This window comes from Equus quagga, unplaced genomic scaffold, assembly GCF_021613505.1.
Source record: "Equus quagga isolate Etosha38 unplaced genomic scaffold, UCLA_HA_Equagga_1.0 119058_RagTag, whole genome shotgun sequence".
NCBI lineage: Eukaryota > Metazoa > Chordata > Mammalia > Perissodactyla > Equidae > Equus > Equus quagga.
This window is the reverse complement of record NW_025795898.1, coordinates 1-14,631: the sequence shown is the minus strand read 5'-3', so window position 1 is coordinate 14,631 and position 14,631 is coordinate 1.

Genomic DNA, 14,631 nt, shown 5'->3' with positions numbered 1-14,631 from the left:
AGACTGAACTTTCGGTTACAGTTAGGCACTGACTTTTTGATGATGACGGTCACGGTGATTGTGGTAGTGATGAGAGCAGAGTAGGTGGAACATTTAGCAAATCACTGGTGCTCTTTGGGGCGAGGGTGCACTGAGAGATCAATGACGTTCCAGTGAAATTGCAGATGCTGTGTTGGAACAGTGGTTGATTTGAAAAAGAAAGGGAAAGACAAGGAAAGTGAAACCAGATGCCAGCATCAGGTCAAGGAACCTTGTGGTGCATTGAGGAGATCAACCAGCTTGGAGTCGAGAGCCACGGCTTCCCTGAGCCTCAGTCTCCTCGTCAGTCGGTGGGGTGCTGGTGCTGGACAAGATGGTATTTTGGTTCTGTCTGGCTCTCCCTGTCTCGTGGTCTACAGACGGGTTCAATAACTATGGACTGATACACTGCGTCTTCGTTGTGTTGATTGACGGGCTCACCTGGGCTCTGGATGCTTGACTCCCTTCCCCGTGAGCCTGTCTTCCAGGATCTCAGCAAGCAAGTCCTCCATTGCTGCTCCTGCTCCCTCACTGGGCTCCCACTCTCCCATCGGGTCCTTTCCCTCAGACCTCTGCCCCGTCTGCCCCACAGAAACACCTGGGCAAAGTTTCTGCACATCTGGCTTGTGCTGAGCACAGGGGTGTTCCTGATCCAGTGGCTGGGACCCACGATTGTCATGTGGCACGTGAGGCTGATTACGGTCAGAAGGACCTGTGTGCAGGTGTGAGAGAGGGTCAGCCATAAACAGACGGACAGAGAGAAACAGCCAGACAGCAAACAACCTCACCCCAGCTACCCTCACCTTTCAACTGGACTCTTGCAAGAGCTTCAGAATGGTCTTCTTGTATTTATTCTTCTGGCTTTGCCCCTGCCCCCCGCCCCCCATGCTCATTTTCCACACTGTGTTGGTGATGAGAACAGAGCAGGTGAAACATTCGGCAAGTCGCTCGTGTTCTTTGGGGACAGGGTACACTGAGAGATCAATGAAGTGGGCCAGAATGACCCTGAAGAATATAGATCTTATCCAGCACCGGCTTCCAACCCTTCAATGGCTCCCCATTACTCTTTGCACAAAAACCTAAAGGTTCCATGCAGCCTAAAGTAGACTTGGGTCCCCTGAAGGCAGAGCCGGAGGAAAGGCTCTCTCCCAGAGGGTTTATATGGGAAGTGATCCCCAGGAGCAGGACGGAGGGATGGGGGAAGGAGGGCAGAGAAGGAGAGAAAAGTCAATACAAAGACATGTTCCTGACAAGGCCACCCATGTGGGCAGTTGAGTCTGCCAGGACCTTCTGAGGAGCCTTCCTGGAATGGCCTCAGAATCATCCTCTCCAGGGAGGAAGGAGGGAAGCATTTGCCCATTGTTCCCGTCTCCCGGGGGCTTGCTCCAGCGGGCGCTGATTCTCTGTATCTCCATGTATGGAGCTTGTAAGTGTCAAACAGGTTCCCTTGACTGGAGCCCAGGCCAGGAAGCAAGAGACACGGGACATGCAAAATTATCCCGGAAAGTCTCCTGAATCACTCACAACGTGCATCCAGTGCCTTGGATGTCCTTCTGTACATATCACCTTGCAGAAGACTTTCCTCAGTCCCTCTAACTCTCTATCCCCCAAATATTCCTGAGGCCATCAATGGATATTTCCATTTTTTCCTGAAGAAGTCATCAAAGTCACAGCCACCCACTTGCTTGGTTACCTGAACAATGTGTTTCACTTCTTTGTCAATTCTTCATCAGTTCTTGGATATTTCTCTTTCTTGCATAGATGTCACTTGGGCATTGAGTGTTTCAGGCACTGAGTAACTGAGTCATTCAGTAATCCAGCAGTCCTTTTCCCCCTGAACCCTTATAGTGGATTTCCATTTTGCTACATGTACATTTGATGAAACTCCACTGTAGCACTTGTCACAGTTGAGATTCCTTTGTGGTTATAAGCAACAGAAATTGAGTCTGGCCAACATAAGTGGATCCACTCTAAGGGAGCTGGGGCAGTTCAGAGAATGGGAAGAGGGGCAAAATCTGCACAGGTCAGGAAAGACAGGAACCAGGGAGGGTCCGACTTTAGAAAGTTCTGGTCTGTCCCTCAAGGGTCCTGCCATCAGGTGGTGTAGATTCAAACACCTGGAATCCTGGTGTCTCTGAATGAAATCTCCAATTCCAGGAGACAGAATAGCTTGGGATGGGTGACTATATTCTTGGACCAATCAGTCAGGCTATGGGATGAGGAAGAGGAATGGGTTACAGGGACACAAACCTTGCGGGGAGTCTCAGGTCAAGAAGCCACCTGATTTTACACCTACCATATACAGTGAACCCTTTGGAGACCAGACACACATACACACTCTTTTTCTCAGACAAAAAAAATGACTCTCCTTACCCTGTTATGGATCCAGTGATCCCGTTTACAACAGTAAGTGCACTCATCACTTCCCTGGTTGGAGACAAACACAAATAATCTTCACCTACTGCATCTTGAAGTTGTGTCATGGAGTGGCGGGCCTTGGAATGATGCCAATGTTTCTCTTGCTCCATTAAGCTCCTCTCTCAGTATTTTGCATGTGTATATGTGTGTGTATTTACATACACATATAAACATTTTTAGGAAACAAAGAGGTGCAATAGAGGCTACAACCTGCATTGACCATTGCTGCCACAGATACGAGCCTTTAATGATCATTTCACTCAGTGTTCCTCTTCCCTATGGACAAATTCATTCTTGTGAAGCTGAACCTCTTGGTGCTCCTACCTCAGGAGGGTTGTGGAATTTTCTAGTAACCTTTGCTACTTGTTTTGGTAGTACTAGAAGGAATCCTAAGGGATCCCTCGAGTTGCACTTATATTCCCCCTACCCTACTGTGTAGCAATAATATGAATTTCTCTTGATAATCCAGATCAAGCACCACATCCAACCCAGCGAGCTGATCGTTATCCACCCCTTGAGAAGCATGAGGAATCAGCTATGGCCGGTGCAATGAAACCGTTTTTGTGTTCCCTGAGAGAGGGATCCCCTTCTTAGGTACTGACACCTCTGGACAAGAAGATTCCAGAGTCACGGGAATTGAAAAAAAAATTTTGAGGGTAGGTGTTCTGTATGAGCATGAGAGCTGTCACCCTCGTCTTACCTTCTTAATTCCTAGATCCATAAATTACGGCTATGGGAGAAAATGCACTAAAAACTGAGTATGGATTTAGAGCATCACACATCCTATGAGGCAGCATTCAACCTCTCAAGATGTTTTCTTTCAGCTGAGTCCTCTTCAGACCATTTTAGTCAGATCTATGGCCATTGCTTCTTTGGGCTGAGATTCCTTAAGCTCCAAGTCAACCTGGATGAGGGACAGCCCGTATGATGTGCTGAGACACAGCCTCTCTATCAGCCATTTTGTCACAGAGCCTGTTTTGAAAGCACTAGGCTGCCGGGGGAAGGGGGAAGAATTGCAGCCACAAAGGGTCTCTTCATCAATTATTCAGTGGCTCTGACAGTGGAGACCTTCTAGTGAGCATGCACATGGGACAGGAGTATTTTCCATTCTGGGCTCATTCCGAGAGCTCCATCCATAGACCACTTCCATAAGTATCTTTGTCACCAAGCCTCCAGATTTATTCCCTGTAAAATTCTGACCTCCTAGCCAGAACCTTAGCTGTTACCTGAGAAACAATGCAGATCTGGTCTGAGGACACCTCTCCTTCCAGGCAGCGTACACTACGAGATGTTCTCTGATGTCCTTCAGGAACACACTTAAGAAGTGTCTCGTGGCAGCCCAGTTCTGGCTGAAGCCACTGTGTCAGGCAGAAAGCACAGCCAAATGTGAGAGAGGCTGGGCACTGATGACACGCTTTAAGCACTTGAATTTGGCCTTTCTGGACCTTTCAGTGATGCCTCTATTTAGTTTTTGCAAATTGGAGTTCAGTTTCTGTCTCCTACAGTCAGAGATGTCAACATCTGAGGCCCCTGGATGTGACGGACTTGTTTCACAGGGAACTGCTGTCTTCTTAGTAGGGGGATTTCCCACCATGTATAGTCCTGACATTCTCTGTATGCGGAAGCCAGAAAGACCAGATTCTTCCTTCTCTGGCATCCAGGCTCATACCCAAGATCCAGCTTGATTTATTGGCTGATTCCACCTGGGATCCAGAATCTGGAGCAAGTGAAGCAAAGACCATAGGTGCTTAAAACCAATTCTCAGTGACTGTCCAAGAGGGCTACGGTGAGCGGAGAGGCTGTGCCCTACCCCAGCTGGGATAATATCTCAGAGTGGCAGAGGCAGCATCCTGACCATACGCCTCCTGACAAAGAGGATTCTTTTCTCCCCGCCTTTGACACCATGGAGCTGCCTTGGTTATGCTTATTTTCCAAGCCTGGTCTCCAGTCTCCTGCCGATTTGGGGGAACTCTGATACTTCTCCAATAAATTTCCGTTTTTTCCCACTAAGAAACTAGGTTTGGTGTCTTTGCTTGCCACCAAGAAGACTGATCGCTACGTACCAAGAGTCAAAGGCTGTATTTATTTCCTACATTAACAAGGACCTCTTAGGGATGGCAATTTCCATTGGAGTTTCATCCACGTAGGTTTATGAGCTCCCAGCCACTGTTGTCCAGGGCACATCTCTGGCTGGGGCTGGCAACTGGAGAGGTGAATAGGGTGTCATGGGAATGATTACTCTTGCCTCCCTCGAGCCGTGATAATGGCACCAATCTCTGTCATTCCTCCGAGAATTTGGTGTGCATTTTTATTTGAATATTTTTGTAGAGATATAAACCCAATGGCCTCCACCTGTTTATCTCAGTGTAACAGCCCCTGTCCGTGGGTCTGGCTGAACAGTCTGCAGCTTCCAAGAGTACCCGTTCCAGGTATCCACTCAGGAACCTAGAAAATGGTGACCAGGTGAGGGTTGGGTCCCAATGGTCCTATTGTGAGGTGGACTCAGATCAGACATTCATTTATTACTTACCCCCGTGAGCATCACCCTGACCAGCAGGCCGTGGTCCAGATCATTCTGGGTTATTCTGCGTCCCAGTAGCTAGTGAAACTTTGGAGCCACCTTCCAACAGTCCAGGACATGTTGGTTTCCTCTAAGTAACCCACTGTCACCTGAGGGGATGCTCCCACTCCATGGAGAACAGATAGGAGGAGTGTTCGCAGGTTGCATGTACAGGGTATGACACGCCCTTTCTCAGACTCCTGGCTACCCCTTCTTTCAAAGGCTCTGGGTTTCTCCCACAACTGAGGTCTGAGAATTGAGTGACAAGCAGAGACTGTCCAACATGCTGACCCGTGTCTGCTCTTTGCTCACCATATTTTGGGTTTTACAAAGGAACAGGACTGTCCATCGCTTGTATTGCTGGGAGGCTCTGCGTGTCCAACCTGAGCCCCGATCGTTACCCTCCCTGCTGCCTGACATCACACCCACACTCTCTTTTCTGCTGACTGTGAACTCTCTCCCCTAGGGTTGACCTCTTCGGATTTCTGCCACCTAAATAGGTCAGGGTCCAAGCCCCACCTTTCAGCCTAGAGGGTTCCTAGCAATCCATTTATTCCTTGTGTCAAAGGAGAGGGAAATCTCCTGGGACCCGGCAGGAAACCCAGTGTAGCTGAGGAATCCATGGAATATCAAATCTAACATTCCGGTTTCCTGCACACTTTGATTCCTCCTTCTTCTTCTCCATGCCAAGTATGTTCTGTTTTTTTAGGGTCACAAAGTGACCACTTTGTCAAGCTTGACCAACCCTGGGCACAGTGAGAATCACAGCCCACTGCTGGAGTACATGGTGTCGACTGAGGACGATCACAGCAACGAATCCGGAATCCTGTTCCGCCCTCCTTGGTGAACACCTTCGACTCCACCCCACACAGTTTCTCCAGGTGTTCGGAGCTTTCACAGTGAAGTTCTCCTCTTGCTTTGGTGTCTAACTCTTTTTCTGTTCTGCATTTCACCTTGGGGCCATGCTGACTTCAAATGTTGGCTGCCAACAAACAAAGAGGTGTCATGGGCAATGTGTGACCAGCTGCCCTTAGATTTGGTTTGTAATTAAGATCCTACAAGTCTCATCAGATGTCCCTATTGCAATTTTCTGGATGAAACTTCTGGTAGGCTGGATAGCATCCTTTCAAGGATGCCCATGTCCGAATTCCTGGTACCTGACAATACATTAACTTACAGAACTTACATAATAAGAGGGACCTTCCAGATGCGATTCCATGAGGACTTGGAGGTGGGAGGTTATCTGGGATTATGGGAGTGGATCCAATGTCATCACTAGGGTTCTTATAAGAGGGAGGCAAGAGGATCAGAGGAAAGGAAAGGAGGTGTGAGGGTAGAAGCAGAGAGAGAGATGGGAAGATGCCACACTGCTGGCTTTGAAGATGGAGGGAGAGGCCAGGAGCCAGGAAGGCAGGTGGCTCTAGAAACTGGAAAAGCCGAGGAAGTGCATTCATTCCTAGAGCCTCCAGAAGGAACACAGCCCTCTGACACTTTGATGTTAGGACTTCTCACCAGGAGAATCGCAAGGGAATAAGTTTGGGCTGTTTTAAGTGACTGAGTTTATGGTCATTAGTTGCAGCAACCATGGGAAATTAGCGTGCAACTCTTTCCCCATCCGTGTCTTAATTTTCCCCGAAAAGATCTCGTGAAGATTGAATTCACCGTGTGAATCAGAAACCTACAGAATCCATCTCTGATGCCGGTTTGTATAGGAGAATTTTTAGCTGAAAACATAAAAAGCTAGAATTTATCTCCTGCCTTGAGAAGAAATTTCAAAGTTTCAGCCAGGCGCATGTCAGAAGCATCAAGTCCTACTCCAGGTCCCAGCATTTCTTGTGCTGTCCACACTGGCTGACAGCTGCTGCCACTTGGAATGCTGATGGGAGAGGCTTTTTCCTGGCCCTGGCCCCCACCCTCAGTCAAAACCAGTTCCAAATATGCCTACCCTCCTGAAGGTCTGTGGACTGCAACCAACTCTTGGGTACCAATTTCTGTGTCAGTTAAGATTCTTTGGGTGCAAGCAAACAATAGCAACAAGATAAAGATAAAAGCAAGTGCAAGAACAGAAACAAAGTCAACAAAATACCTTCTAGCCATCTCAAGAATAGAGGTATTTATTGGAACGATCCAGAATATTCACAGCTGTAAAGAAAGTGACGCACACGCACACACATGCACACACAGACAAGGCCTGGGAAGCTCAGGGCTCTCAGCAAGAGGAGCCATGCTTCCCCTCAGGCCTCAGCTCACAGCCTCCTGCCTCCCAGGGTTTTCCTTCTGGCTTTCCTATTTCCTGGGGAGAGATCCTGATTGGCTCAAGGGGACCTTAGAGCCATCATCCATGGCAAGGGGACAGGGTCAGTAAGGGACTTTAGTACCAGGGGGGTCCTGGGCGGGTAGGCTGCCTAACTAGGCCTTTGCAGGAGCTCCCTCCTCATCCCCAGGGGGCATGGAGGAGCAGGAGGGTCCACCCTCTGACCACCTCCCTCTCAAGTACTGTCTCTTTGCGGCAGGGGGAGCTGCCCTCTGCTGGGCCAGCCCCTGAAGTGGTGGGTGGCTGTGCTTTACTAGTGGGCAGGCGGCTGAGCCTTAAAGGCCCCAGACTTCCTCCTCACTCCCCCATCTCGTGGAATGACAAGCAGATCAAGGCCTTGCCCTTGCCCAGCAAGGACTCTGGGAGTCTCTCGCTCTTCCTTCTTTCCAGACCCCACCTGATTTCCCTCCTTCCCAGCTCCTCTCTGCTGCCATTCATCCTGTCCTGTTTCAGCTCTCTGCCAGCAACGGCAGTGGGTGTGCAGGGGACCTCACTGGCCATCCTTGTCCCCTGGCTGGTTGGATAAATGGTTGTCCTCTGGCTCCACCAGCTCACCATGAGATCCTAGGGGAAGGAGAGAAAAGCCTCAACTTGCTTCCAGGCCTGGTCTTCATTCCAGGATTGATCACCAGAAATTTCTCACTGGAGTTGGAAGAGAGGAATTCATTGGATGCTTCTCCAACATTAGTAACCTGGCCCTTAGTCTCTTTCCATGTGCCTAGTGTTCTTGTGTGCCTGGTGAGCATAACAGAAAATTGAGGAAGGGAGGAGGGGTGCCTGGAAGAACTCAAGGAACTAGCTGCATCCAGAACCCCCACATATTGGAGCACGTCTGAGGCTGAGAAGATGCACATCCACAGGCTAGGATTTGAGGAACGATGGACAAGGTGGGCATTCCAGAGTCCATAGTGAAGACTGAAGACCAGAGGATGCTGCAACCACCCCCCACCCACACACACCCTACCCACCCTATAGTGAAGGTAGTGAAGGTGGATCTGGATAGTTCCTTGTGTCGGTCTCAGCCACAGGATGGTGGACCTCAGGGACTGGTGGGTTGTATCAGTGAACAGACCAGGAGGATGGGGCCCTAATCATTCAGGTGCTGTGCCATGCCCACCATCCTTCAGGCAGAGAAAAATCTCAGTGAGATTATTAAAAACCAGCAGCTAAGAAGAAATTAAAAAGGCCCACATCTAGGAATCTGGTGCTAGAGGATCAGGAAGGAATAAGATTGGTTTAAAAGACAGTTTGGACCTGCTGTCAGAATAGGAACGTTGGAAATGTCTAATCCTAGAACGTTGAAGGATGACGTGTTGATTGAGCTGGAGGAACATGGGTTTCCTGAGAAGAAAGTTTGAGGTCCGCAAGGCAGACTGGAAGGTTGGAACAGGCAAAAATTGAGCTGTCTGCCCCCCAGCTGGTCCTTCGCTGGGATCAGGAAGGACAGGGGAGTTGACTCGCTGCTGGATCTAGGAAAGGGTGGGGCCCAGAGAGGATGAAGGGGTCCATCCACCTCCCACTAAGGGAGCAGGGACAGAGGAAATGACCAAAGACACTTTCCAGAGGCTGTAGATAAGGGTTTAATGAGAACCACAGAGGGACAGCCAAGCTCTGAGCAGATTTGAGAAGGGAGATGAGAATAGAGTATTTCAGAAGTTAATTCATGAGTTTCCTGGTGACAACAATGGGAATGGGAAATAAGACTGGCTGTACCTTGAGAGGCATGTGCCAGAGGATGCTGGGACGGGACTCAGAGGGAATGAGGTCAAAGAAGATGAGACGCACTCAAGGGGCCCAGGCATGGGATCCGTGGGTGGAGTTTGGGGCAAAGTTGCATGCTAGGGGGTGGGAGAAGACCCCCCCGATGGAAGCACCCCACTCTAGGAAGTGACGGGGCTGAGTTGTTCCCACAATGATGGCCTCTGGCAGATCCAGAACTTCCTGGCTTCCTGTCTCTCAGTATGGTGGGCCCAGCAAGATGGACTCCAGAGGTGTGTATGGGGGAACAAATGCCTATAAACAAAGGATAAGGAAGGAAGGTGTTCTGACCCAGAAAACCGTGTGAACCCTATCCAAGCTTGGGAGGAGCAGGTCCCACTTAAGAAGCCGGGTAAGATATTTCTGGGCCTGCGTGGAAGGAGATGAGGAGCGACTGAGGCTGGCAGCCGTCAGAGGCTTATCTCCCTGCCGCCAGGAAAGAGGCTGCAGGAAGGAACGTTCCTTCCTCCACAGAAGCCACACCAGTTCCCAAGGCCCGAAAGCTCAAAGGGCTGGGAAATGTGGCTTTGGGAGAGAGCAGCTCATGGGACGCGTCGGTCTCCCAACTGGAGTTGAACCCGCTTCCAATTTGCTACACCTGGAGTTTGAACTTGACGAATCCATTGCTCGAGTCTTTTCTGAATTCTCTTCATTTCTGTCCAGCTTACCACGGCCTCAGCTCCTATGAATATTTAAATGATGTCCGGTTGGGATCTGCATCTCTCCTGTAGCCGTGTCTGGCCCTAAGGCTACAGAGCTGAAGTCTAGCAAAAGACAGAAAGAGCTAGGAGAAAGCATTGTCCCCAAAAGGACCTAAGGAGGGGTCAGCATTAAAGCCAATGTGGGCAGGAGACCACAGAATGGGGCTGGAGAAATGGATCTGAAAGTCAGCCCCCTCATTCGTTCATTCATTGCATCACTCATTCATCGCACACTCATTGACACCCCTCCCTCTCTGTGAGCCTAGCACTTGCGAGGTTCTGGGGACATAAAGATCAGACAGGGTCCTGTCCCATCTGGAGTTCAGCTTCCAGATGGGGGACACACGTGGGATCGAGGCTTCCAGCCACGGCTTCTCCGTGTTCATCCTGACCTCGTGCCTCCCTCGCCCCTTGTGCTCCAGCATCACTGAAGTGCTCTTAGCTTCCCCACACCCCCTAGGATGTTCCTCCTCTGTTCCTCTACTGTGCCCTCCCCTCTGCCATCCTGCGCACCTGGCCCGCCTTTCCCTGCCTCCTCCTGCTTGTCCTTCACGACTCCCTCCACATAGAGTGACTTCCTCCCTGGACTTCCCAGGCCCCTCAGTGTGATTCTGACACTCCTCCTCTGGGCCCCCACAGTCCCGTGGGCTCCCTCTGGCGCAGCCTCAGCACAGCTTACTCTCATGGGCTGTTTCACGGGCTCCTGCTCCTGCTGCAGGGACCAGGTCGCATTCTCTGCATCCCCTGGGTGCAGGGGATGTGGCTGTGGATGCTGCTGAACCAAACGGGAATGTGTGGAACAGAAAGAGGACTGTCTCAATTTGTTTTTTACCAATAGTATTGAGGTAAAATTTTATGTACGGTAAATTGCATCTAATTCACGTGAGCAATTCAAGAATTTTAACAGAGGAAACCGCAAACACAATCGAGACCCAGAACATGTATATCACCCTAAAAGATTCCCTCTGTCTCTTTCCAGTCCCTTTCTCTCCCATCCCCAGGAACCCCTTATTAGCATTTTGTCACTTTGGTGACAAGTATATTTATATTCTGTGCGTATGTGTGACATACAATATAACAAAAACATATATAAAATACAAAGTGACATATATATAGCATGTATAACATGTAAATAGTATATTTATAGTGTTTTCTAAAATTTTATGTAAGTAGAATAATGTATATATAGTATATACTGTCCTTTTCCCCCAGCATAATGCTTCTGAGGTTCGCTCACATGGTTGTGTGTATCATTAGTCCATTTTTTTAAGTTGCTGAGTGATATGTGTGGAGATGCCACATTTGGTTTATCCTGTTGATAGACATTTGGGTTGTTTCTAATACAAAGCGATTTTGAATAAAACTGCTCTGTGCTAGTCTTGTAGGGACATATGTTTTCATTTTTCTAGGGTAGATGCTGGGAATGAAATGGCTTGCACAGTATGGTATGAGAAGACCCATCTTTTGAAGAAACTTCCAAATAGTTTTCCAAGTGGTTGTACATTTCAGCTTCTCCTCAGGAGTTCATGAGAGTTCTGGATGATCCATATCATCACAATACTTGGAATTATCAGTCTTTCTAATTTTTTTTAAGATTTTATTTTTTCCTTTTTCTCTCCAAAGCCCCCCGGTACATAGTTGTATATTCTTAGCTGTGGGTCCTTCTAGTTGTGGCATGTGGGAGGCCGCCTCAGCGTGGCTTGATGAGCGGTGCCATGTTCTCATCCAGGATTCGAACTGATGAAACATTGGGCCGCCTGCAGCAGAGCACGCGAACTTAACCACTCGGCCACGGGGCCGGCCCCAGTCTTTTTAATTTTAACCTTTCCCATGGGCGTGTAGTGGTGTCTCACTGACGTTTTAATTTACATTTCCCTGATGCTAACAATGTAGTCATCTTTGCTGGCCGTATCTTCTTTTGTGAAGTGTCTGCTTAAATCTATTGCCCACTTATAAAATTGAGTTGTGGGGGCCAGCCCAGTGGCATTGTGGTTAAGTTCACACGCCTCGCTTCATCGGCCTGCTGTTCACAGGTTCGGATCCCGGGCACTGACCTAGCACTGCTCGTCAAGCCGTGCTGTGGTGGTGTCCCACATAAAACAGAGGAAGATTGTTAGCTCGGCGACAATCTTTCTTAAGCAAAAACCGGAAGATTGGCAACAGATGTTAGCTCAGGGCTAATCTTCGTCACACACACACAAAATTTGAGTTGTATTTTTATTTTTGATTTGTAAGAATTTTAGTATATTCTAGATAGAAGTCTTTCATCAGATGTATGTATTGAGAATATTTTCTCCTGTCTGGGGCTTGTCTTTTGCCTTCTTAATAATGTTTTTTAACAAATGGAAGTTTTTAGTTTTGATAAAGTACAATTTATCAACTTTTTTCTCTTTTATGGTTCATGCTTTTGAGTCTTATCTAAGAAATCACTGCCTTGCCCCAAAGTTACAATTATTTTCTTGCGTGTTTTCTTCTAGAAGTTTTAAATTTAAGCTTTTGCATTTGGCTTTTTCATATTAATTTCCAGGTAATTTTTGCGTATAGTGTCAGATAAAGGCTGGTGTTCATTTGTTTCTTGTGAATATCCAGTTCTTTCAGTACCAGTTGTTAGAGACTTTTTTTTCTCTACTGAACCATCCTGGCCCCTCTGCCAAAAATCAGTTGCCATGTATGTTTGGGTCTACCCCTAGATTTTCTGTTCTGTGTGCTTAATCTATATGTCTGTCCTTTTGCCAAAACCACATCATCTAGTTTTCTGGGGTTAACAGTGAGTCTTATAATCAGGCAGTGTAAGACATCCAACTTTGCTCCTCTTTTTAAAAGTACTCTGGCCATTCCAGGTTATTTGCATTTCTGTAGGAATTTTTGGATCAGCTATTCAATTTCTACAATTTCTTCAATTTCTACAAAAAAAAGGATCTATTGTATACAACCTATAGATCCATTTGGAGAAAATCGACACGGTAACACTGTTGAGTGTCCTAGTCCATGAACATATTACGTCTCTACATTTATTTAGGTCTTAATTTCTTTCAGCGATATTCTGTGATTTTCAGTGAAGAGCAATTGAATGACTTTTCTTAAATTTATTCTGAAGTATTTTATGGGTTTTGGCCCTATTATAAATGAAATTGTTTCTTTAATTTCCCTTTCTAATTTGTTTGATACTAGTATATAAAAATACAATTAATTTTTCTATATTAACCTTTTTCGTCCTCTAATATTGCTATTTATTAGTTCTAGTAGTTGTTTTGTAGAGTCTTTAGGATTTTCTACGTAAATAATAATGTCATCTGCAAATATCGACAGTTTTTCTTTTTCTTTTCCAACTTTATGCCATTAGTTTCTTTGACTTGCCTTAGTGGAAGGGCTGGGGGTTCCAGGATGGTGTGGAGTAGAAGGGACTGGGTGGGCATCCCTGCCTTGTTCCAGTCTTAGGGGGAATATCCAATATGTCATCCTCAATGATGATATTTACTGTAGGATTGTTGTAGATGTCCTTTATCAGATTGAGGAAGTTTCCTGCTATTCCCACTTTGCAGGGAATTTTTATAAGGAATGGTGAGTTTATTTTGTCAAACACTTTTTCTTCTACTATTAAAGTGATCATGTGATATTTGCTCCTATATTCTGTTACTATGATCAATTAAATTGATTCAAATCAATAAGTTAGTTAAACTAAACTCGCATTCCTGGGATAAACTCGACTTAAGTTGTGGTGTATGATTCTTTGTATGTATGTATGCATGTATGTGTGTATGTATATACGTATGTATGTATATTCCTGGATACAATTTACGGATATTTTGTTAAAGATTTCTGTGTCTACGTTGATGAGGGATATTGTGATATTTGAATTTTTTAAAATGTCTTATTTATGTCTTGAAATTAGGGTTATGCTGACCTCGTAAAATGAATTGGGAAGTGCTCCCTCCTCCTCTGTTTTCTGAAAGAGTTTATGTAGGATTGTTGTTATTTCTTCTTTGAATTTTTTATGGAATTCACCAGTGAAACCCTCTGGGCCGGGAGTTTTCTTAGGAGAAAGTTTTTGATAAAGAATTCAATTCTTCTAATAAATCTAGGGCTATTAATATTTTCTCTTTCATATTGTATCAATTAGATAGGTAGCATTTTTCAGAGAATCTGTCCATTTCATCTAAGTTGTCAAATTTGTTGGCATAAAGTTGTTCATTACGTTCTCCTGTTGTCTTTTTACTGTCTTTAGGATCTGTAATGTTAACCTTCTTTCATTCTTGTTATCGGTAGTTTTTGTTTCCTTTCTCCTTTCTTTCTGATCAGTCTAACTAGGAGGTCATTAATTTTGCTGATCTTTTCAAAGAACTAGCTTTTGGCTTTGTTCATTTTCTCTATGGTTGGTCTATCTTCTCCTCATTGATTTCTGCTCCCATCTTCATCTTCTCCTTCCTTCTATTACTTTGAGTTTAATTTGCTCTCTCTTTCTCTAGCTTCTTGATCTAACTTTCTAGCTTTTGATCTAGAATCGTCCATCATTGATTTTAGACTTTTCTTATTTTCTAGCTGTCATATTAGTTTCCTGTTGCCTCTGTCACAAATTACCACAAACTTAAAGGCTTAACACAACAGAAATTTATTCTGTTAGAGTTGTGGAGGTCAGGAGTCTGAAATCAGTTTTGCTGGTTAAGGTCAAGGTGTCAGCTGGACTGCTGCTTTCTGGAGGCTCCAGCCGCGAATCTGTTTCCTCACCTTTTCGAGCTTTGGGAGGCCTCCTGCCTTCCTCGGCTTGTGACCCCTCCCTTCATCGCTCCAACCTCTTGCTTTCGTCATCCTATCTCCTCCTTTCTCTTCTGAGCCAAACCTCTCTCTGCCTCCCTTATAAGGAC